Source organism: Hipposideros armiger, unplaced genomic scaffold (assembly GCF_001890085.2).
Source record: "Hipposideros armiger isolate ML-2016 unplaced genomic scaffold, ASM189008v1 scaffold_45, whole genome shotgun sequence".
Classification (NCBI taxonomy): domain Eukaryota; kingdom Metazoa; phylum Chordata; class Mammalia; order Chiroptera; family Hipposideridae; genus Hipposideros; species Hipposideros armiger.
The window spans coordinates 589,885-612,976 of NW_017731395.1; the positions used below are offsets into that span (position 1 = coordinate 589,885).

Below are 23,092 nucleotides of genomic sequence, written 5' to 3' on the forward strand. Positions count from 1 at the left end.
CAGTCGTGTTTTGAAAGTAGTAGGAGGTTATCTGTGGACCTAATAACTTCTCTTAACTCATCTCTCATCTCTCCTCTCTCTCTCTCTCTCTCTCTCTCTCTCTCTCTCTCCTTTCCCCATCCCCCACAGAGAGAGAGAGAAGGTGATATTTTCAACATTGCCCTCTACTTTATGTTAGCAAAACCCCTTGCTTTCTGTGTGTACCTGTGCCTTCTTGGATGGTCACTGGTTCTGCTGCCACAACACAAACAGAACTAACGTGCGTCCCCAGCTTAAACAGACCCATGTGGCAATTCACAACACACCAGAAGCGAGCACAATAAATAAACACATACATAGCCATTCCACAGCACTGTGCATGCGAGGGTTTCTCCAGGCCCTTCCGGACTCTTCCAGAATTGCTCATTAAGATTCTGAAAGAGTGTGTGGGGGGGGGGGTGCAGCCAGGAAAAGGTTGCTGGAAGGGACGAGAAGGGGGAGGAGGGGCGCTTTGCCCTCTGTGTCTTTCTCTGAGAACCTTCCATCACCAAACATGAGTGGGGGAGGTGGGGAGGGGGGCTCTATCCTGCACACGCTTCTGACAGGCTTGAGGGGTAGCAGGGGGTAGGTGGTTTGAAATACTTAAAATGATGGTCGGGTGACCTCCGTGCAACTTCAGAGACGAACGGGTTGGAGAACCGGGAGTGAATGAGGCATAGAGGACAGGAGGGAGGCACCTAGGACGACAGCGGCTCAGCAATTTGCCGTAAGGATGTTTCAGCCCCTGACAGCAGTCCTAACTCCTGAGGCCACCCTCCCCGGCCCGCCCCACGACCCCTCCCCCCAACCCCTCTCCCCAGAAGACCGGAGGACTCACCCCCATCCCTCCCAGTCCGGGTGCCCTCACTCTGCCCTCACTCCTGGCCACTTTACCAAGCACTGAAATCTCTATCCAGGAAGGGGGGATGGGAGAGGTGTTTAAATAACAAATCTCCTTGCAATTAGAATTTATCTGTGTCTCTAGCACACACACTGACAGTTTTGCAGTCATGGCAAGGCACGTCTACAAGAGGTGGACAGTACTTATGGGCTGTGTTATTGAGGGAGGGGTTGCTTTTTTTTTTTTTTTTCTTTTCTTTTTCCAAGAGACTCCAAACAAGTGAAGGGGGAAGGGGAGGGGGGTGGCAATAGAGGTTTCAACCAGGACTGCAAATCAAGAACGCCCCAGATGCAAATGTCTGTCTCCAGATGTTGATGATAAGGGATTTGGACCAGTTACCTTGGCAGGGTCACAACTGCAGCAGGGTAATCGGGTGAGTCGTCGGGGGTTTTTTAAGAAGCCCGAGCCGGTTTCTTTGGCTAGAAAAGTCTACCAAACCCCCATGCAGGAACATTGCACATCTTATACACGCCTCCTTTCACTGGGTTCCCGCGACCTCAGCCAGCGAGGGGGTGCTGGCCGGCCCGCCGGTGGCAAGGGCACCGCCACCCGCTCGGCCCCCGCGGGCGCGGGGCCGGCCTGGCCCCCGGGGTCCGCGTCCCGAGCGGCTGTGCACTCACCGAGCCGGGCGGCGAGGGGCAGAGGGGCGCCCGCGGCTAGCCGGAGCGCCCAGGCGCCTCCCTTTTCTCTTGGTAGCGTCGGTCCGCACTCCCTGTGACCCAGGACGTCATGATGCCTGTCTGTTTTCTCAATGATAACTTGGCAGAAGAAGAGAGAGGCTGCCAGGTTCTCCTCGGGTGGTTACGTGGTATGTGCACGTTTCTGTTTGCATGCGTTTTTTCCTCTCTCTCTCTCTCTCTCTCCCCTCTTTTTTTTAAAAAAATAAATAAATATCGATATATTTTTTTTAAAAAAAATTCCAGGCACTGTCATGATGTGATTGCATTATTGCGTTTGCATAATTGGCGCCTCTGGGTGTGTATCTCTGTGTGTCTGTGCGTGTGGGTTTTTTTCCCCTTTAAATCCTGCTGCTCCCACGGCTGCCGCCGCAGCCGCTGCAAACGGAAAGCAAGCATGCGTTCATCTTTTGTCTTTCATTTTACCTTCAGGGTGACATTCAGTGCCAACTGCTCCCTTTTGACCGTCGCCAGTCCCCGCCTGGGCAAAATAAATTTTAAAAACATGGGGGGAGGGGACAGAAAAGCCAGCCCCTCAGTCCCGAATGGCGGGGTTTCCATCCCTTTGACTCCGGGACCCCAAACCTACCCGGCCCACCTCCCACCCCCGGAAAAAAAAACGGTTTTCCTTCTACCCACCGGGCCCAGGCAGAGAATCGGCACCAAGGCAGCAAGGAGCATCCGCCCAGGGCCAGGCACTCATGTTCACGGCTGGCCCTCGCTGACTTGCACCTCTCAGCTGCCTTCCACTGTATAGGCCTCGCAGAACTGAGCTATTTTTGTCTCCAAGAGATGCTCTTTAACGCCTTTTAAAAATGGGGAGGGGGCAGGAGAGAGAGAGAGAGAGAGAGAGAGAGAGAGAGAGAGAGCCCAAGCTCTTATTTGAGGGGCTCTACAGACACATTAGGAAATTGGGGGGGTTGGGAGTGGGGGGGCTCCTGGCATCTCACCCACTAGGGGAGTTTGAAAGGGCAGAAAGGATAACCAGCTTTTATTGGAATTCTACAATAGCCAGGAAAGTTTTATTTTTGTTGTTGTTGTTGTTTTTGTTTTAAACACAAAGCTATCAGTGCTGGCTAATCCCTGTATGTGTCATTTCTTTATAATTTATGTTCTCTAGAATCAGTAGGCATGGTCTCCAGTGTAACCCTTAGCATGTATTTCTGCAAACATGAAAATGTATTTTAGATGGTGTGATGATAGGACAGGTAAAGCAGAAATCATGTCTTTTTATAATATTTAGTTTGTGTTAATTGTACTTTGCTTAGTGTGTTGTATGCCTCTCCTATTCATCGTGATATTGCGTATCTCAATCACCATGCATATATTCCTGAAATATAAATATCCAGGGCCAGGGTTTGCCAAATATTTTGCCCTGCTTTATCACTCATTCCCTGTTAGGAGCAACAGAATGGGTCTAGGAATTCCCCCCCCCCCCAAGTCTCTTGTTGACCTTGGTCACCATCATGTATTGGTAAAGTCACTGTTCTACTGATTCCAAATTCCTGAAAGATGACAGCAGACGCCAAGGCTGCAAAAACAATAAATAAAGCATGGAGGAGAGTGTTGAATCTGAAAAGCAAAGACTTTTGAACTCATCCAAGATCCACGGCAGCTGCCGGAGGTTTAAAAATAGTTTACCTAGTTGAGAAGCTGGCTAAGTTTAATGAAAAGAGCAAGTAACTGGTTAGATCTCCCTTGAGAGTCACAGGCCAAGAATCCCTAGAAAATTCCATGGGAAAGACCTGGGAATTGTGCAAAGACCAGACGATCAGAATAGGAGAACAGCCCCACCGACTTACACCTAAGAGGGTCTCAGAATTATTGACTGGTAGACAGGTTCTGAAACTTGAACGCCGCCTCGCCACCCTTAGCAATTGAACCAGGTCTCTGGCCCGGCTTATCAGTCTCCTTGGGGAGCCAGAAGGATGAATTGGCGCAGTCTTGCCAGTGCTTAGAGGTTATCTGTGTCAAAGATGATTCTGAAGAAGACAAGGGCCTACTCAGAGCTGGAGGAGGCATCCTTGAGGCACCGCTGATAACTTGTCGGTAACTATCCAGGAGGGGCTAGTTAATATTCAATCCACTCACCTGGTTCTCTGGCTTTTTTACTTATTAACCTCAGAACTGCACCCTTAAAGAGCCACTGCAAAGAGAAAGAGCCATAAAAATTTGACTCATTTTAGTCCCTTGACATCCATTTTTTTGGTGGTTGTTGTTTTCCGGACAAATGCCTCCCATGCTATTTGTCACCAGTCCACATACCAGTGCAGGCGGCCGTGTGGTTTCCTTCCCCAGGGGTGAGATGTCTGAGCAACCAGTAAAGGGTAGAGGCAGGGTATTCAAAAATCCCTGGAGGTTTGAATAGATCCTTTCTAAGCCCAGAATCTCTAAATTCAATTCTGCCTAAGAACCACCCTTTGTTGTTTATTCAAGTTCAAGCTCCTCAGGCTACTTTCAAGTCTTTATTTTCTGGCCTCACCCTAAATATAATAGTTGATACTGTTGTAGCATGTTCCGTATAACTTCCCAGCCCAAACCAAAGGGCGTAAAAATGCTTACTAAGGTGGATGGAGCACATAGAAGGCACTATTCTAACCTGTGCTTGTGCTTAGGACTTGTAAATCGAATTAGACCTCCTCAACACCATGCGAGAGAGATTATTGGTATTCCCATGTTATCCAAGGAAATGGAGACAGAGAGAAGTCAAGTAATTGGCCCAAAATTACACAGCTGAGATTCAAATTAAAGTGCCCTGAGTCGTCTCTACTAAGCTCTCTGCCTACTTACTTGCCTAGTCGACGTTCTTTCCAACTACTGGAACCCTGCATGCATGACCCAGTCAGGCTGGTCACCCAATGCCCATCTCACACCCTGTGTTAACTCCTACTCCAACGTCAGTGCCCAAGCACTCAACACCCTCTTCTTTCTCCTTGCTTTTCAAATTCTATGCATGGTCAAGGCCTAAAGTTCAACTCCCACTGTGCCCACAACGCCATTTACTATTTCCATTGACCATTCTTGGGTGCACTGATCGTTGTCTAACTCTGTTCCACATCGTTCGCTTGTATATATGACACCACTATTCTTTAACTGTTCCTGGGTTTATTTTTCCTTCATTTCCTCTTCACTTCCCAGTTCCTTTCTGACAGGATTAGGAGTTTTCCCCTGACTCTTCCGATTTGCCTGACCTGGTGCCAAGTCCAACACTGGCTCTCATCAAAGTTTCTGATGCAGGAATTGAAACAAAACCGCCCTTCGGAGAGCGAGGATGCCAATTTCCAATTTGACAGAAAATGTAAGATCTATGTAGCACAAGCTTTATCCTTTTAACTGGAAAAATTGCAAGCTTGTTTCTCCATATTTTGGACAGACCCTAGAAAACAACCAAGTAAAAGTACAGGTGAATTATTCAACTGAAGATGCAGATTTCAATGACATAGAATTTGATGAGAATGTGGCAGGGGCAGGGGTGGTGGACACATATATAACTGTAGTTTTGGGAAAGCAATTGTAAACTTACTCATTATGACTTTCTCTGCTATATTTTGAATTTTCTGAGTGTTAAGAAATCAATTGTTCTGCTTAAAAAGATGGGAAAACAAGTCAGGAGACCTGTGATCTTATCTTGGGTTTGCTACTGAGCAGCAGTGTGTGTCTTCTGGCAAATTACTTAGTCATTCTGGACCTCAGTCTCCTTCTCATATGAGGAGATATTTAGCCAATGTCCAAGTTTCCTTCAGCTCAAAGCTTCTACAAGTTTGAAACAGGATGTGAGAGAGAAGGAGAGAAAAAAGAATAAAAGAGAAAGGGTTCAGCCTAGTAAGACTGTTTATTAGGGGGCTTTGTTTACTTGTTTGTTTTGCTGTTGTTTTTTGGAGGACACAAAAAATATGCTGGGGACTTCGGGCAAAGGGAACTAAGATCATATTTCTAATTCCTGAGCATAGTTAAGGGTAGCTCAGAAAAAAGTCCATGCACAAAAATAGGTTCATATTTACCTTCTCCAAGATGGCTCCATTTATAGGAGATAAAATGATCAATAACCGAGTGTACCAGTAGGATACCACATCAGCCAAACGTTATTAGTCAGCATTCAAGCTTGCCTATATCTTACTTTCTTCCTCGCACAGATTGTTATAGACACTTTTGATATGAATGGATCCAACCATTTTTGTCTGGATGCCTTAGGCTCACGCATAGCTTGAATTAAATCATGAAGTTAGTTGAACAGTCCAGGTCTACAATGAAGGCACTTTTTACCTATTTCCTGATGTATTAATAACTAACTTTGAGAAAGCCGCTCTCTGCGTTGCTTTTCCTTCTTTATCCTTATGCATCAAAGACTTACAACTCATTGACCTTCTTACCAGGCCTTTGTTAGGAGAAATGCAATGGAGAAGTGAAAGCACTCTACACCAATACAACAAAATACTATCATAGTAGATGTGTCTCATTTTACACCAAAGCTGTGTTTCTATAATAACAAGTTGTACGAAGTTAGTAGGGCATATGAAGACAAGAATTCTGGTTCCTTGGCCGAAAGTCTAAGTTGACTTCTGCTACATCTTACTAGTTATAGGATCTCCCAAAGTCCAGCAGCTACTTAAGAGTCAGGATGACCGCACATCAATTGCCGTGTTCTAGTCCCTACTCAAAAGACATGGCTCAAACTGTGGGACAGCATTCCCGGTAATCATAGAAACTAGGATCAATTGCATTGGAACAATTCTTTCAAGTAGAAACTTATGCCAGGCCTCTGACATCAAAGGATGAAAACAATTTTATATACCGCAGGGGTCCTCAACCTAGATTTCATGATAGTGCTAGGGATCCACAGATGAATTTAGAAAGAGTTGAAGTTGTGGGCAAAATATGTGTATGTGTATGTGTGTGTGTGTGTGTGTGTGTGTGTGTACATGCGCACTGTTCTCAAGAGAAGACATAACTTTCATCACATTCTCAGAACGGTTCATGACTCCTGAATGGTTAAGGACCACGGATGTAAGAATAGTTTATTTTAAAACTGAACGTAAAGAGAATGACACAACCATTTAAGCCAAACGCCATGCTGACTATAACATTGATAGTGCGTAATAATCACCAATGTTCAGAATGATGGCCTTGAGACATGATAAAAGCTTCAATTGCCAAAACCATTGATTTTCAAGGTGTTTTACTTAACTGACACAGGGAAATGTCCCAGTCTTTCAGAAAGATTTGAATATTGAATGAGAATAAGAAGAGGTTTCTGGTTTTGTATAAGCTGGCTGGACAATTCTGTTTGCTAAGAAGGGTGGATTAGTGTGGGGAAAATACTCCTTATTTCTGGAATACAGTTAAGGTCCACTGCAGTGTCAGGTGGCAAAGAATGGTGGCCTGAAGCAGAATTGTAGGAGTGAGGTGGGGAGGAAGCTTGGGGGGATACTTGGCAAGGAACTGGCATCAACAGACTTTAGTGTCTGGCTTATGCAACTAGGCTAATGATAGGATGCTCAAGAGACACAAATAAAGACTATGGTAACAATATAATGAATTTTGTTTGGCACATGTTAGGGTTAATGGCCTTGGGAAAGGTTTTGGAGAGACAGGTGGCTGGAAAAATTTACATGTGACTCCTTAGTGAATTGACAGTGGCTTTAGCTGGTATTAAAAATGTGGGGTTGGGGGGTTATTATGAATGTAAAGAATTTCGGAGTGTCTGAAATATGATTGCATTTCGTTGACTAAAATCAAATTTGTAAAATATACAATTATGTAACACCCAAGGCAAAATAGTGTTGCTGATTTTAAATATTTATTGGTACCTGTATGTGTATCAGAAATTTTGGGATGAAACTATACAGCTGAGATTTTATTATTCGACACCTGTGGTTTTCTGGAATCCTTTCATTTCAGGGCTCTCTTTTCCATTTGAGATAGTGCATTTGCTGCCTGGGTTCAGAAGAGAGAAAGAACCTTGGCAACCAGATTCAACTGGAAAAAATAATCAAGATGTCACCTGATGCCACACACTAACAACTATGTTCTCAGCTACGTGGCCCTGCCAGTTGCTGAACCAGCAGAGGAAAGAAAGTTGGTGTCATGGAAAGAACACTAAACTTGGCGTCAGGACACTTGAGCGTGAGTCTAATTTCTACCTCTTCCTGCTTTGTTGACCCCGGGCAAGTCATTGAACTTCTTCCCACCTGGGTTTCCCTCTTTAACACCTGCCCTACCCTCCTCAGGGAATGATTCTTACAGCACCGGAGCTCATGCCAGAGGGGTGGTGGCATGAGCGAGGCCAACCACATGCTTCAAAAGTCATTTCCTGCATGAACCTCTCTAGGACGCAGCCTCCCACTCTCCTCCCCGTGACTGCCCAGTGGGCTCCGTCACTCTTCGTCTCTGCCTCCATTGACACACTTCTAGCACGGCACTTACCATACTTTACTGTAATTATGCTTAATATGTCTGCCTTTGCGCCTTCAGTGGCAAATACCTTTAGGGTAACAGGTATTTTAGTTACTTTGTTACCCCTTGTTCCGAAGCACATAGTAGGTGCTCCAGAAGTAGTCAATGAATAAACTATTATCAGGGGAGACTGTGTGCCTGCATCTGTTCCTATTCCCCCAAAATTCTTTAGCCAGCCTGGGAAATGGAGAAGGCAGGGCCAGCCTTACTGACAGGCTGGAAGCTGTACTGTACGGCTGGGCGCGTTGCTCAGAAGGCGCCTCTCTCTCATCAAACTCCCACGTTTACTGTTTATTTTGCTACCTTCTGTGTACAGTTAGTATAAGGGAATAAAGTATGTCATTTCCCAATCAGACTTATGCTGAAAACGCAAAACGTCCCCTCCCTCCAAAAAAAAAACAAAACAAAACAAAAAACAAACAAACGTTAACACTGACCTCATTTGATACTGATGTATAAATGCCAGATACCAGGTTTTGCCAGAAAGCTAAGAAAATGAAGAGGGCGGGACCGGCCACGACAAGGGCGCCAGAACGGAGGGCTGAATGGCTGGCACAGCGTGATGGGAAAAACCAGAAAACAGAACCAAACGTCCTCTTTTAAATTCCTGAGGAAGGATCCTAAACACTCTACCATCAGTTCTTGCATCTTTAAAATGGAATTATAACATTTAAGTATCAGGGTTACTGGGAAGATTACATGAGAGAACGCCTGTCGAAATAGACAGCTGATAAAAGCAAATTCTCCCCCCTCCGTCTCTTCCATCTCAACCATTTACCTTCCCAGAAGGGAAAAAAAAAAAAAAAGAATCAAATCCATCAACTTATAAACCACAATCAACTGGTAAGCTTTTCTCTTGGCCAGGCTGCTAAAAAAGAGGATCCCAGAGATAAGCTTATGCCAGTGGTCTTCACACTTCACCCTGGAATCATTGGGAAAGCTTTTTAAAATCCTCATACTCAACTCATTCCCCAGAGCAGTTAGGTTAGAATGTCTGGGGGCTGGAGCCACACAACAGTACTTAAAAAACAAACAAACAAACAAAAATATCCCAAGTTATTGCAAGGGCGCACCAGAGTTTGGGAGCCACTGGCTAACGTAGAGAAATGGGCCAGTGGCTCGTCAAATTGTCCAGCTCGAGCCTGATGCTAAGAAGGCCCCAGTCTTGGGCTCTCGTCCAGAACAGGCCAGCTGTTTACTCTTTCACACACCCAGGGTGCCTATGCCATCTCCTTCAACCCTCCTTTGGGAAGCTCTTTAGAAATGACCCCGGGACAGGGTGATAACAGTGGACTGACTCATCCCAAGTACCAAAAAAGCAGGTTAAAAAAAAGCACATCAGTCACCTGTATGTGTATACTTTACAATTTAGAAAGTGCTTTAGCACCTGATTTTATTTAATCTTCAACCACCCTGGCATACTTGGCATTATTATTATGCCCAGCCTGTAGATAATAAAACCCAAAATAAGGAAAGTTCTACTCGCTCAGGGACAAAGTGGAAGATTGGGGTGTCACACTTAGGTCCAGGGTTCCAGGAAAGGTGCGCCTTCCGGGCCCTTCTACCTCAGAAGCCCTACTGATCGTTACTCAGCAGGGTCCTGGCCACTTCTGAAGTCTGGTACAGAGCTATGGTCTAGCTGCCATGGGAATGTCAGTGAAGAAGGAAGAAAGGGAGACAGGGAGGGAGAGAAGGAGGGAGGAAGAGAGAGGGGGAGAAAGAGAGAGAAGGAGGGAGAGAGGGATATACGTTTGAGTTAAACAGGTTTCTTTCCAGCAGGCCTTTTCCAATTATTTACGACACTAACAAGCACTGTAAATGTCTAAAAGTTATTATTTCCAAATGTATTGAACAGTGAAACTCTTTTTCAGCTCGGCATTTCCCAGGACAAATGTCCTAGGGAATGCCATTCAATAAATGCTGCATGGCATGCCTCACCTCCTCCAAGGCTTTGTTCAGGGGCCGCCCTCACAGACAGGACCCCCCTGGGCACCTGATTTTGACCGAAACACCACCTTCTCCCCAGGCCAGCCCTCCTCCCACCCTGCGTGCTTGCTTTGTTTTCCCCACAGTGCTTAACAGCTTCTAATATGCTTCATAATTTCATCATGCATTTTGCTTACTGCCTGCCTCACTCACTGTGTCTGCACACTCTATGCGGGGAGGGCATTACCTGCCTACTTCTTTCCCCACAGTAATACCCTCACCACCTAGGAGACAGCCTGCACAGCACAGGAGTTCAATAAGGAATGACTGAACCGCCAAGGAGAAACGCGCTATAGAAGAAGTTCAAACGACAGCTTCTTCTCCACAGTTAGGCTCCCTTTAGGGGTATCTTTCCCAATCCCAGTTATCCCTTACAAGGATCTAATGAACAGACTGCAAGACCCCACCTCACAGAAAAGTAAAATGACAACTAAAGCAATTAGACCTGTGAGTAGAGCAGAACATTGGGTAAGCAAAAAGACCGTTAAACTGGAATTGATTCTTAATTTTCTGTGTAATTATTGTGGGATAAAGCACGTAGGGTAGATATTTCTGAGAGTATCTGTGAAACCTCATACAAATGTGGATAATTATGAGTGAACTGCGCCGACCAAGACGTAACATATCAGGCCAGGAAACTATTTTCCATCTACCCAAACCAGACCAAGCGGAGGCACAAAAAAGTCAGCAAGCCCTTCATAAGACAACGCTGATCACTGCCTGGATTGAGAGTCTCCGTAGGTCACATGATATTCTGAGAACGTTCTATCGAGTTCTAACGGAAGTCAGTGCAGAGCACTGAGGTTAGGCGGGTCCTCCCCCGCCATTTATCAAGGGCTCCACCATGTCATAACAATACCTGGCATCAATGGAGAGCTGTTCTCTGTCAAGGTCAAAGCGCTGTGAACAACCCAAATACAAGCAGGGATGTTGATGGTCCATGGAGCTCAGAAAATGACCCAAATGACTGATTCCTCTGCAAACACAGAGAGTAACAGTAAAGTGAGGGATACATGTCAGATGGATGCTCCGCTACGCTTTCCTTTTCTCCCAGAAAAAAACACATTTATGAAGTGAGGAGGCTCTTTCAGGAACGAAAGTGGCCTTTATTAAGCACACCAAAAACGACAAATCCAAACGAACATTTCCCGACAAAACAGTCACTTGGGGAGGCTGTGTAATTACCTCAGCGATCCAGCGATTGCTCTAAGTATTTCGGGAATTCCTCTTTTAAAATCACCTTCATCGCTGGGTTAGGACACACACCTGAAAACTGACATCATTTCTTTACAGCTGCACTTTATGTAAGAAAAATGGCACACGCTTCAACCCCAGGCGTCGTCGGTGGGTCAGTGAGGTAGGTAACACCAGGGCTGCCTATCGGGACCTCCCAGGCATTTACTGAAAACAAGCGTGCCAGGCTGACCCCGATCCTGTGCAGCAGGTCGCAGCTGGCCATTGGGAGCCTGTTTTTGAGCCATCACCCAGATTTTCTTCGTGAACTCTGTTAGGGGGGTCTTGTTGCCAGGACAGGCTTGGCGGGGGAACCCTAGCCTGAGCCAATTAACCTGCCTCGACTTTATGGTCACAAAGCCTGAACCTCTAATATCCAATCATTCATTCACTCACCCAACATGTACTGAGCTCTTACTAGTTGGTAATGAGAAGGCCGAGTGAAAGGGTATGAATGATTTGGTCTAAAACATCCCTACTGGACACATCCTCTTTCTCACCATGCTCTCTTGGCCAACCTCATAGCTTCAAAGTTTGCCTTGGAGACAGACCAAAGGAGGAGGAGCGGGGGGTGGGGTGGGGGGTGGGAGGAGGAAGACGATAGGCCCCAGAACAAAACTACCTGGAGTCAAACCCTTCCTGGCCACTTAATCAAGTGACCTGGGACAAGTTACTTCTCTGCTCTGTGCCTCACTTCTCCCCAGCTGTGAGATGTAGCTAATCAGAGTACCTATCTCCTATGGATGCTGAGAGGATTAAGTGAAATAACATATACAAGAAATTTAGCACAGTGCTCATAGCTTTCGATAAATAGTATTATTATTTTTAATACTTGTAGGCTAATAATTCTTAAACCATAAATTCTAGCTCTGAAAATTCCATCCTCCTCGCCTACCATTAGATGCCCATCACCATTTCGAAATGACCAGATACAAACTTGAATTAAAGATTGGCCCACCTTCTCAGTTTTATTCTAGCTTCCCTGCTCCCTGGCTTGGTCAAAGGTATCAATTATCTGTAGGGTCATTAAGTCCGCAAACCAAATTTATTTCAGATTCTGTCTTCTACTTTACTCTACCTCCCACACCAAGAAATAAACACCCACCCACATGCACATTCACTTACTTATCAATATTTTTTCTTTCCACTCTGTGTGTGTGTTTTAAACCAATGTTTATTAAAACATTATTACATGCCAGGTCTGAATATTATACGTGCATTAATTCATATAAAGCTTACAAGAACCTTATGAATTGTTACTAATATTTCCACTTTAAAGACATGAAAACTGAGGCACAAAGAGTTTAGGAAACTTGCTGGGGTTCAACCAGAAAGTAACTGTGGCAACTGGGAGTCAATCCCGGCAACTGATATTTGACAAGGGGACAAAGAATACTCAATAAAGAGAAGATGGAAAATGTAGAAAAGATGAAGAGAAAAAAAATTGAGGAAATCTTAGTTTCTTCATTAAATGATGCTGGGAAAACTGGATATTCACATCAAAAAAAAATGAAAGTAGACACTAACCACTCAAAAAATTAACTTCAAATGGATTGAAGACTTAAATGTAAGGCCTGAAACCATAAAACTTCTAGAAGAAAACATAGGGAAAAAGCTCCTTGACATTGGTCTTGGCAATTATTTTATGGATATGACACCCAAAGCACAGGCCACAAAAGCAAAAATAAACAAGTGGAACTACATGAAGCTAAACAGCTTCTGCACAGTGAAAGAAACAATCAACAAAATGCAGACAACCTATGGAATAGGAGAACATATTTGAGGAGGGACATATAAATGAAACCAAAGGGGCAAAGCTCTTTGTAAATGATAATGAGCTACATGAGAGTGAGATGTCATCATCTTATCAGCTGACTAGCCCCCAAGCAAGGCCTGAAAGCCCCAGAGCTGGAATGTCTTCAGGTGGAGGCTGAGATAGGAAAGGGTCTGGAGCAGCAAGCGTTGGGGGACACAGCGCAGTGGGCTTCAAGGTCAGGAGAATTGGAAGAAAATAGTGACATCCTCACGGGATGAAAAGCAGCAGTTTTCCCATTCATAATAAATGTCATACGTGACATTCTCGATTGTGCAACAGACAACAATTTCATAAACTCTAGGATGTGAGATTCATCATAAAACTCTTCCTTACAGATGATGCCTCTGTGGTAACAAATCTGGGACAAAGTTCACATGACGGGTTCGTATCTCTGAAAGAGCTTGGGAAGGATCATGGGTGAGGCAAGGCGCCATGTGAATTCATTTGCATAATTAAAGTAAGAGTAATACCCCATCTAGTTGCCAGTCCTAGTTACTCTCTCATTCCCAAAGACCCCAGCAGACCCACATGCAAATTCAGCTCTATTCCAAAAGATATATGCATCCTGACCCCTAGCCAGGGGTGTTCCAAGAAAGCGAAATATCATGTCGTTATCATCATTCTTCTGGTCTTGTATTGATTGCGTATCTAAACTCCTTGTTCCTATAAGCAAATCCCCACTTTGTTCTAAGCATAACCCTAATAACCATTAAAAAAAAAAAAAAGCTTTCCCTTGTGTTCTTAGTGTGGCTCAGGCACGTGCTAAGTACTTTATTTTTAACATCACAATGACCCTACAAGGTAGGCAATATCTTGCTTTTTATAGACTTTACCAAAGTTGGAGTTTCCAGAGATTAAATAACTTGGTCAGGGCCATGAGTTACAATAGTAAGTGGTGGGGCCAGGACTGGGTTGAGCTCCTCATCTCCCCATCCTTAACCAGAATGTTATGAGGACTCAAACCTGCCTCCTGAGCACTGCCTCTGCCCTGGGCATGGGTCCTCTCTGAAGCCAAGATGGCTGCTGCGTGGTCACCTGAAATCCCCAGCTGGCTGGAATAGCCACCGCCTCCCTACCACTCGCTGGACTTCGCCGACGGGCAGGAGCGTCCACCTGTCTCCATGGTAACGGATTCTATGCACTAGTCTCCTGCTTAGACTTCCTCCCCCAACCTGACACATGGATGATCAGCCCAGTGCCTGCCCCATCCCAGCAGCCACCTGCAGTCTCAAGTCTCAGTGGTTCTGGCACATGATTTCCAAATGTGTGAAGTGTTTGGGCTTTGTGACCCCGGAGTCTCCTAGGGGGAAAGGTTAGAGGTCATGAAATAGAAACCAGGGAAAATACTCACCTTCACATTATTTCACTTTCTAGATAAATAAAACTTGAGATCATATAATTATCATTTTAAAAACTCAGAGTGACTAAATTAGATTGTGGTGAAATCAGTTGCCTGTGTAGTAATTAAACGTTCATGCAATATCCCCAAATCGGCAACCAACATGGTAGACTTCATTGCTAAAGAATAAAAGGTACGTTTTGTTTTTATTCCAAAGACAGAAAAAAACAAAAAAGTTTAAATCCTGAGATTAGATAGAAGTCTTTAAATGCAAGTGTCTCTGGGCAATAGATTTCAAACAGCTTTCAAGCAAGGCAACCATTGTTTTTGAAAAGAATAGTGCTTGGGGCCTCTATGTGTAAGACATCAAAGGCAGCGCCTCTGAGTGAAGGGCATGTGAAGGTCAGGCCTCCTCTCAGTTGTCCCTCCCTGCCTCACCCCAGTTCTTGGAGCCCCTCGGTTTACCAAACACACACACACACGCATGCACGCACGCATGCACGCACGCGCGCGCACACACACACACACACACACACACACACACACACACACACACGGCCTGGTCTCAGTGCTTTTAGGGTTGTTTTTAAGTGGTTCTATGATTGGTCCCTGAAAGTATTTAGGTAAGTGTGGGTTGGGATGACAGGGTTGCAAAGGACATTGATGGCTGTACTTTTAGTTCCAGGGTATAACAGAAGAAAAGCTCTCAGTTGTCTAGGAGAAAGAGCCTCACTTAGCAGCAAAGGGTTTTTTTCTGAAACAAAAATTCCCTCAGCTGTCTTCTTGGTAACATCAGCTATCCTATGACAAGCCGCTTGACCGGCCTGAAGTTTTGCTGACATGCTGACATTGGCTTTGAATGTTGTCACCCTCCCCCTATGACCATCACCCAGTCTCCAGCCTTACTGCCTTCACCTTGACAACCTGGTTTGCTTGACTTTGAATTGTGCTAAACTCACTCCTATCAGTCTGAAGTGAGAACAACATTATAGCAATTCTTCTTGGCAAGCGATAGAGTTTGCCTAATTTTCTGCGTTTGCCATGTTCTACATGCCTATCATGATTTAAAAATTGGCCTCCCTTTCTCCCTCAGTTTACCACCCACCTGGGACATGAAAAATTTTAAAACTGGAACAATTAAGACGATTTAAGTAGATCTGGATGTACTGATTAGGCTAATCGTTTCCCATATATTCATCTGTTTTGCAAGCTAAACAGAAATATGACAGCCGAACTCAAGCTTTCACTAAATCTCAATATCCTCTGGCCGATGTTAATCGTCTGGCTTAATTTTAGGACCCACAGGAAGAGAAATGAGAACTTTGCCACTTTGTTATGTTACATCAGAAAAATTAAAGATAAGTAGCAAACAGTACTTCAAGTCTCCTTTTTCTAAGAACAAGTGATAACCAGATACCTTTTGCTCATGTTCAGCAGATTTTGCACAATTTCAACTTTCCTGCCTTAGATTGAAAGCCTGTGTCACATTAGGTTTTATTAGTAATGACATTACCCAGAGCTCTAACTACAACTTGTTCACGTCTGAATTAAATACCAATGGTTTCTTGATAGAGGGTCCTGTGTGATTTGAAGTCATCTTCTTTTACTTGGGAGCTGAAACTTATACATAGATATTGCACTTTTTTTCCCCTTTGGCCTTAGTTTGGAAAGTTTTTTTTTTTTTTTTAGGCAACAGACATAGGAAAAGGACCAAGCTCTCCTTAATGGCTGCATTTAAATGCATATATGAACATTTCATTGTAGGTAGTGGGGCTGGAAGTTCATAGAAAAGTTACCTATCAGAAATATGGTCTGTTTCTATGCCCAAACTCAATGCTGAAATATATACATATAAAGAAAAAAAGCTCCCCTGAAGTTCAGTGTGAGCTACTTATGCACAAGGGCCATGGGATTGGCCTCCATACAATTATTTAAGATGTTATAAAGAGTGTTTTCCATCTTTCTTATGCTTGGAAATAGTTAGATTTTATGACTCTTGAGTCAGAGCTAAAAAATATATAATTTATGCCATAAAACACAACCTATTCCTTTGGCTGTGGAAATTTATATGTACATATTTATATGCTTATACAGATAAAAATCTTCATAAGCAGAGTGGTCCATTTGAGATGAACTCTATTTAAAGCATGTCTTCCCCAACTCTGATAATACTACTGCTATGCTTAAAAAAATTCAGTACCTCCCCATAACTTACCATGTCAAATACCCAAAACTGGTATTCAAGTCCTTCCACAATTTTTAAAAATTTTTCCTGGCTTTCCTCCTCATTCTTAACATACAAACTCTTAACCTGTTCAAAAGAAACCAGATATAGTAGCCACTATGTCCAAACCTTTGATTCTCTCCCAAACTTCACGACTATTTCCATTTGTCAAAATCCCACCCACCCTCTGGATCACTCCCTAAGTGCTACCTCCTGTAGTCACACCCCATCTGTTCAGATACATATCATTTCTCTAGCCCTCGGACTTCCAGAGTTCATTACAGCTCTCTCATGGTATTTACCAGAACTCTGTTTAATTAAATCAAATGGGTCTTTAAAAAATCATTACAACAATATATTTACAACAGATTGCACAGGCACATATGCTAAAATTGTGATATCTGGTAGCTCATACCCCAAAATGCAATGGGATAGTCTGAAAGACAAGGCCTGTGCCCATCAGACAGATTTAGGGCAACAACAAATATCCAAAAGCAGACCATCAGCTTGGTTTTCTCACCAACGTGCTCAGAAATGAATCTGTGTGTACCAATGAAGAGAATATTCCAAGAAAACCCTATGGCATTAAATGGCAATGAGAGTTTCCTTCCAATAAGATGCTATGCAGGGCTGCTTTATGCAGGCTTTGAGCAAAAACAAAGGAAAGTGCCTACAAACTCTACACTCTGTCTGTATATTCCTTTTCAAGACCTACACATCCACATCCAGAGACCAACTCAAGCCCAGGCAAATGGCATGAGGCCAAGGTCCTTCTCCTCATAATAAATGCATTCAGATGTGTTTGCTTGCTTATGTTCTGAACTGAACAAAACGAAGCACCCAGCAGTTCTGCACGTACAAAGGAGCCTGGGAAAGAGCAAACATTCTCAATTCTTAATGGTGGTGAAGGAACCCTTGCTAGATGCCATATCAAAATCTACTTAAGTGGTCTCCTACATTACACATTTCACCGTATCACCAGGCACAGCCCTGCCCTGGGTAATGGAGGGGTTGCTTTCATCTAGCACCCGCCCTCGTAGCCAAAGGAGCCAAGTACTCTAGATGGAAGGAAGCCTAAAGTCATCCAATGTTCAAGAAAAAGTTGGGGGAATGAGGCAGATGATGTTAGCAAAGTTAAGAAAGCAAAAACAAAACCAACCTCATTTCCTTAAAGGATCTTTAGGTTAAGGGAGGTGAACCCTGACCTTCTTAAGGAATAAATCGTCCTTGTTCATGTAATTCCTAATTCCAACCCACATCATCTAGCTTACTTTGCTGCTCAACAGAGAGCTTTTCAAGGACACATCCCAGAACCCATGTGCCACCTTCCTTTTCATCAGTTTGACCACAGAAGACAACCGCACGGCACACAGACTGCCACCCCACCCAGCTCAGGCATCCATCGCCGATGTTGCTGCTCAGTTATGGCGCCCTTTCAGGCACATACCAAACATGGTCTCAGAATTATTCTCAACACAGGACTCTGAAAAGCAACTACCAGTTAATCGGAGTGAGTTGAAACCACGATACCACCCCTGTGTTAAGGAAATCTGGTCAAATCACCTCAATTTGTCTGTTGGGACTTCCAAAATTTGATTACCTTTCCCCATTTTCTCCTCCCGATTCACAGGAGGTCCCCGATTCAGCTTGCTCATAAACATAGCGGCCCCTTGCCTATTTACCTCTTTCTTTTTTTCTTTTTTTTTTAAGATTTTTTTATTGGGTGATTGCGGGGAGGGGAACAGACAGGTAGACAAATTGCTGTTTTGTTCTTCAGTCTAGTTGTGGAGGATGTCGCTTCACTGGCCCATGTTGGTATGATCATTGTGCTCTTCCCAGGTGAGGCAATCGGTTGCTGGTCATTGGTCGGCCGCTCACAGCAGCTCCCGGTAGCTCACACCGGCTACCAGCCACTCATGCTGGCTGCCAGCCACTCACGTAGCTCACGATAGCCCACTGCAGCCCTGCTGCAGTCTATGCCTTTGCTGGCGACTCACAGCAGCCCAGCTCCAGGTCGAGCTGTTGATCATCATCTTAGCTGTAGAGGGCAAGCATCACTGGCCCTCAATGTGGGATCCGAACCACAGCCCTGCTGCTCACAAGTGAGCTCTTAACCAGCTGAGCCACTCGGCCGGCCCTTTGCCTCTTTCTTGATTTCATCCTCCAAACCTCGTTTATTGCTGACCACAGGGCATCACTCTGATTTTTGCCGAGATTTTTCAGTTTCCAAGCCACTGCATACATCTGACCATGACTTTTAGCCAAGTGACTCCTGGCTTTAGTTTCCTGCCTCTGAGAATCAGCCCTGCTTCCACTCCAGTCTTTTCATGAAGGCGATGCGGGGATAGAGGCCAAATATCCACCTTGTTCAGAAAAGTCCTGATTTTTGTTTGTTTGCTTGTTTGCTCCAAGTGTGCGACCATACAAAGTTTAGAGCACAGCATTTTAAGGGTTGATTTGTCTAGCTCTTGTACCAGACTGAATAACTCGAGGGAAATATATTTATCTTTCTTCTATGAACCTCCAGAGCATAGCACCGTGCATGCCATGTGGCTGGTGTTCAATAAATGTCAGTTGACATTTATATCATTTAGGAAGTGATCCCCCTGACTAGTACCCACCTGGCACTATACATAGCTATTACCATATTATTATTTTCTCTATGCATTACATCCCCATGACTATTTGTAACTACCAATTTGTACTTCTTAACATGTTCACCTTTTCCACCCTGCCTCTAACCCCCTCCCATCTATCACCCTGATGGTTCGAACAACTATCTGGCACCGTACATAGTTAAATCTAATCGGAAAACTTAAGAAGCTGGGGGAAAAGATCAATAATACTGTGATAGTGTGGTACAGTGTCAGATGGTTGCTGGACTTACTGTGGTGATCACTTCCTTAGCATAGGGAATAAAATCAATCACGTGGTGTTAACACTTTATAGTGCTAAGTTGGTACTGCTGAATAACTATGATGCACGCCTGAAACTACTATAATTTGTTAGCTGTATTTTAATAAAAAAATCTATTTTTAAAAATGTCAGTTGACATGAAAAGAGTGTCATCCGTGCATGTCCCCAAAGAGCTCCTCCGTCCCTATCTGCCCCCATCCACTTGCTGGGCGTGATGGGAAGTCAATCTCTATGACTCGACTGTCGCGCCCCACGTGGGCTGTAAACCCCCCATCCCATAACGCCTGTTGCACGTCCTCCACTTGTCCTCTTGTTCACTGTGCTCCACTTCACTCCTCCTTGCTCAAACATGCCAGGCGTGCGCCTCCCACACAGCACGTCGGCACTGGCTCTTCCCTCTGCCCGGAGCGCTCCTGCGTGAGGTCTCGGCCGGCTTGGCCTCCTCATTTTCTTCAGGTGTGCACTCAGGCGTCACCTTCCCCGTCCATCTGATCTCCATTTCACCCTCCCAACATTTCACATCTCCTTCCCTAGCTTTTGCTTTTCTTCATAGCGCTCCTCATGCTCTCATATCCTATATACCAGGGGTGCCAAAAAAATGTCTACAAGTGGACACTTTGGTCAGCATTGCTCAAGCAGTAGTTCGCCATCATCAGAAGTGTCTAGACCAGAGGTTCTCAACCTGTGGGTCGCGACCCCTTTGGGGGTCGAATGACCTTTTCACAGGGGTCGCCTAAGACCATCGGAAAACAAAAAGATATTTCCATTACGATTCATAACATAGCAAAATTACAGTTATAGAGTAGCAACGAAAACAATTTTATGGTTGGGGTCACCACAACATGAGGAACTGTATTAAAGGGTCGCGGCATTAGGAAGGTTGAGAACTGCTGGTCTAAACGCTGATGGGAAACACTTTGAGCCCCTCTTGTAACTGCAGAAGTCAGAACGAGACTTGTGTTCATCTTTTGTTATCGGTATATATTGAGTATTACAATTTTAATACAGTTTTATTTTCCTTTCTTAAAATGTGTATGCATTTATTTTTTGGCACCCTCTGTATTTACCTACTTATGTTCACCGTGTCTCCACTAGAATGTAAGCTGCATTAGCCTGGGGACTGTTGTCTGTTTCATTCACCACCCAGCACCCAGCGCAGTGTCTGATATTTAATAGCTGCATGTTGTAAATTTGATGAATGAACAAATGAATGAATGAATGGATAGCAGGCTGACTTCCAATCCATGGACCCTTTTGCAGTGGTACTCTCTGCTGTAAGTGGACATAGAGGGGAGGGAAGACCAAGTGAAAGATTTATTAATGTGTGTTTTTTTCCAAGATCCTGATCTCATACTCAGCCTGTTAAAATGTCTGGATTCTATGCAGGTGTTATAGATAAAATATATTAAGATAGGCATTTTTCCATTTTGTGGATATAAATATCTTAATTATCTTGAGCGGAATGTACAAAGCCATCACCACAGATAACAGCAGTTGCTGGCAGGTCCTAACTCTGGTTGTCACCTCATTGGCAAGTGCCCAAATAGAGTATAATGATCTGCTACTAATTCAAACCAAACTCATAACAACCCATGATTTGCCTGACGTATTTTAAAAAGTGAGCTAACTCCTGTAGTAGCCAGTGGACTTACTGACAATATTTTATCAAAAAGCTCAATGTTTTCACCTGATGAGTCTTGCTTACAATAGACATGATAATGGGTAGAGTGAATATCATATTTTACAAACTATTGGGAAAAGCAACTCCTCATAGCACCTTAATATTTTAACACCCGTACTCTCAGACTATTCTTACTAAAATCACACTTAGGTATTTTCTATTATTATTTTGACATAATTAGTGAAAAATGGGCTACATGCGTCCCTTTATTGAGAATCTGGCAACCAAGTTAGATATTTTCTAACTTGCAGACACAGTGCAGATCAGTCAGAGGTCTGCTATTCACCCTGCATCCTCTCTGTTTGGCTCCGTGTTTGCATCTCTTTCCCATGGGTGTTTCTGCTGATTCTCTCTCCTGACATCAGCCCCCTGGGTCAGTGATAACTATGGAATTGGCAAGAGTCTCTAGTGTTAGATGGTTGTAGACAAATCAGAAAAGGGGGCGTCTTACAAATCGGCTATTAGCAACTGAATAGTCCTGGGCAAACCAATCCAATTCATGAAGCTTCAATGTTCCTCTCTGTAAAATTGGGACTTAAAGAATGCTTAACTTACAGGGCATTCAAAGTGCTTGAAATGCCACATTGATGATAGGTATCACTATAAACAATAGCATAGAGAGAGATATATCACAGAGGTTCAAAACACTGGCTTTTGCCATTTGTCATAACTGGGTTCAAAACCCGATTCTGGTTCTAAACAGCTTTGGAACCTCAAAAAGTCACACTGTCTCTCTGAGCCTCAGTTTAGTTACATGGAAGATAGAGATAACAATACTTCATGAAATCTTGTGAGGATTCAATGAAGCAAAATGACTAAAGAATTCAATGAAATTAAATAAAGGTCCTGTGACACAGTAAACACTCAATGAGTAGCTATATTATTATAACTTAGTATACGTTATATTATTATAATTGTTAATAAACCCGTTTCCCCTTCCAGGCTGGTAAATGTTCTTCAGCTTTGCCGTCACAGAACGATTGTAAATCGTCCTGAAGTCTTTAACCTTGACTAAATGACACCTATATCTTCAACTTCTCTAGAATATTTTTGGACCCTCACAATACTTTTAGAGTATTTATAGAAAGCAGTCTCTAAAAGAAGTCAGTTTAAAAAGGCAAGCAGATGCTGGGTACTTAATGTGTCACCAAAACGTTCGAAAGGTTTTATATTTAACCCAAAATTGCACTGAGCTTGCTTTCGCAAATCTATGTTTGTCACTATAAAACCCGCATCTTAAGCGCCTCTTAATGTAATAATCGTAGCTAGAAATTACTGAGTGCTTACTATGCAGCAGACCCTGTTCAAAGCATTTTACCTATATTAATGCTTGTGATCTTCCAACAACCCTATGCAGTATATGCAGTAAATTACTAAGCTCATCTTAAGTCGGGGGAAACTGAGAGAAAAAGGGTTACTTCACAGGACCAAAGTCATAGCACTAGTAAGTGGCTAAGGGAAAAAAATCAACCCATGCAGTCCTGATTCTGGATCCTGGGCTCTCAGCCATTCTGCTAAACTCCTTAATACAAATGCTGACAGTTCTAAGACCTACATTCAGCTTGGCCATCTTTGTGGCCTGAAGATACTGAATAACTGCTAGGCCTGCACTTTGCACTGTGTAGACCCAGCCTCAGCCAGTCATTAAAATCAATATGATTGGGCCATCAGTCACATGATACTCAATTCTGATTCACATCCTTAAGATCTGCAAGAAGAACTCTGGGTTCATTCAAGTCAACCACTATCCCTTCTGCTCACATATGATAGTGATTATACATCTTCCAAAGGAAGAGAAAGAATCTTATACACACACACACACACACACACACACACACACACACACAC

The 23,092-nt window shown here is 43.8% G+C and overlaps 1 protein-coding gene and 1 long non-coding RNA gene across 11 annotated transcripts in view; one reads left to right on the forward strand and one right to left on the reverse strand.

Moving 5' to 3' along the window:
- Positions 1 to 23,092, reverse strand: part of ESRRG (estrogen related receptor gamma) — a 581,699-nt gene that overhangs the window by 539,416 nt on the left and 19,191 nt on the right. Inside the window, exon 1 of one of the 8 annotated variants that reach the window (XM_019639649.1) lies at positions 1,540 to 1,606. The exons of 4 other annotated variants lie outside the window; for them this stretch is intronic. The gene's annotated coding sequence lies outside the window, so the exon portion shown is untranslated. Of the gene's footprint in view, positions 1 to 1,258; positions 1,348 to 1,539; positions 1,607 to 23,092 lie in introns of those variants that run through there. 3 more of the 8 variants (XM_019639653.1, XM_019639652.1, XM_019639645.1) reach the window with 3 other exon arrangements.
- Positions 668 to 23,092, forward strand: part of LOC109381199 (uncharacterized) — a 24,461-nt gene continuing 2,036 nt past the window's right edge. The window contains exons 1-5 of one of the 3 annotated variants that reach the window (XR_002123658.1): positions 668 to 745; positions 1,616 to 1,727; positions 4,735 to 4,894; positions 7,495 to 7,719; positions 7,824 to 9,403. This is a non-coding gene — a long non-coding RNA (uncharacterized LOC109381199). Of the gene's footprint in view, positions 746 to 1,615; positions 1,728 to 4,734; positions 4,895 to 7,494; positions 7,720 to 7,823; positions 9,404 to 10,244; positions 11,829 to 23,092 lie in introns of those variants that run through there. The other 2 variants (XR_002123659.1, XR_002123660.1) reach the window with 2 other exon arrangements.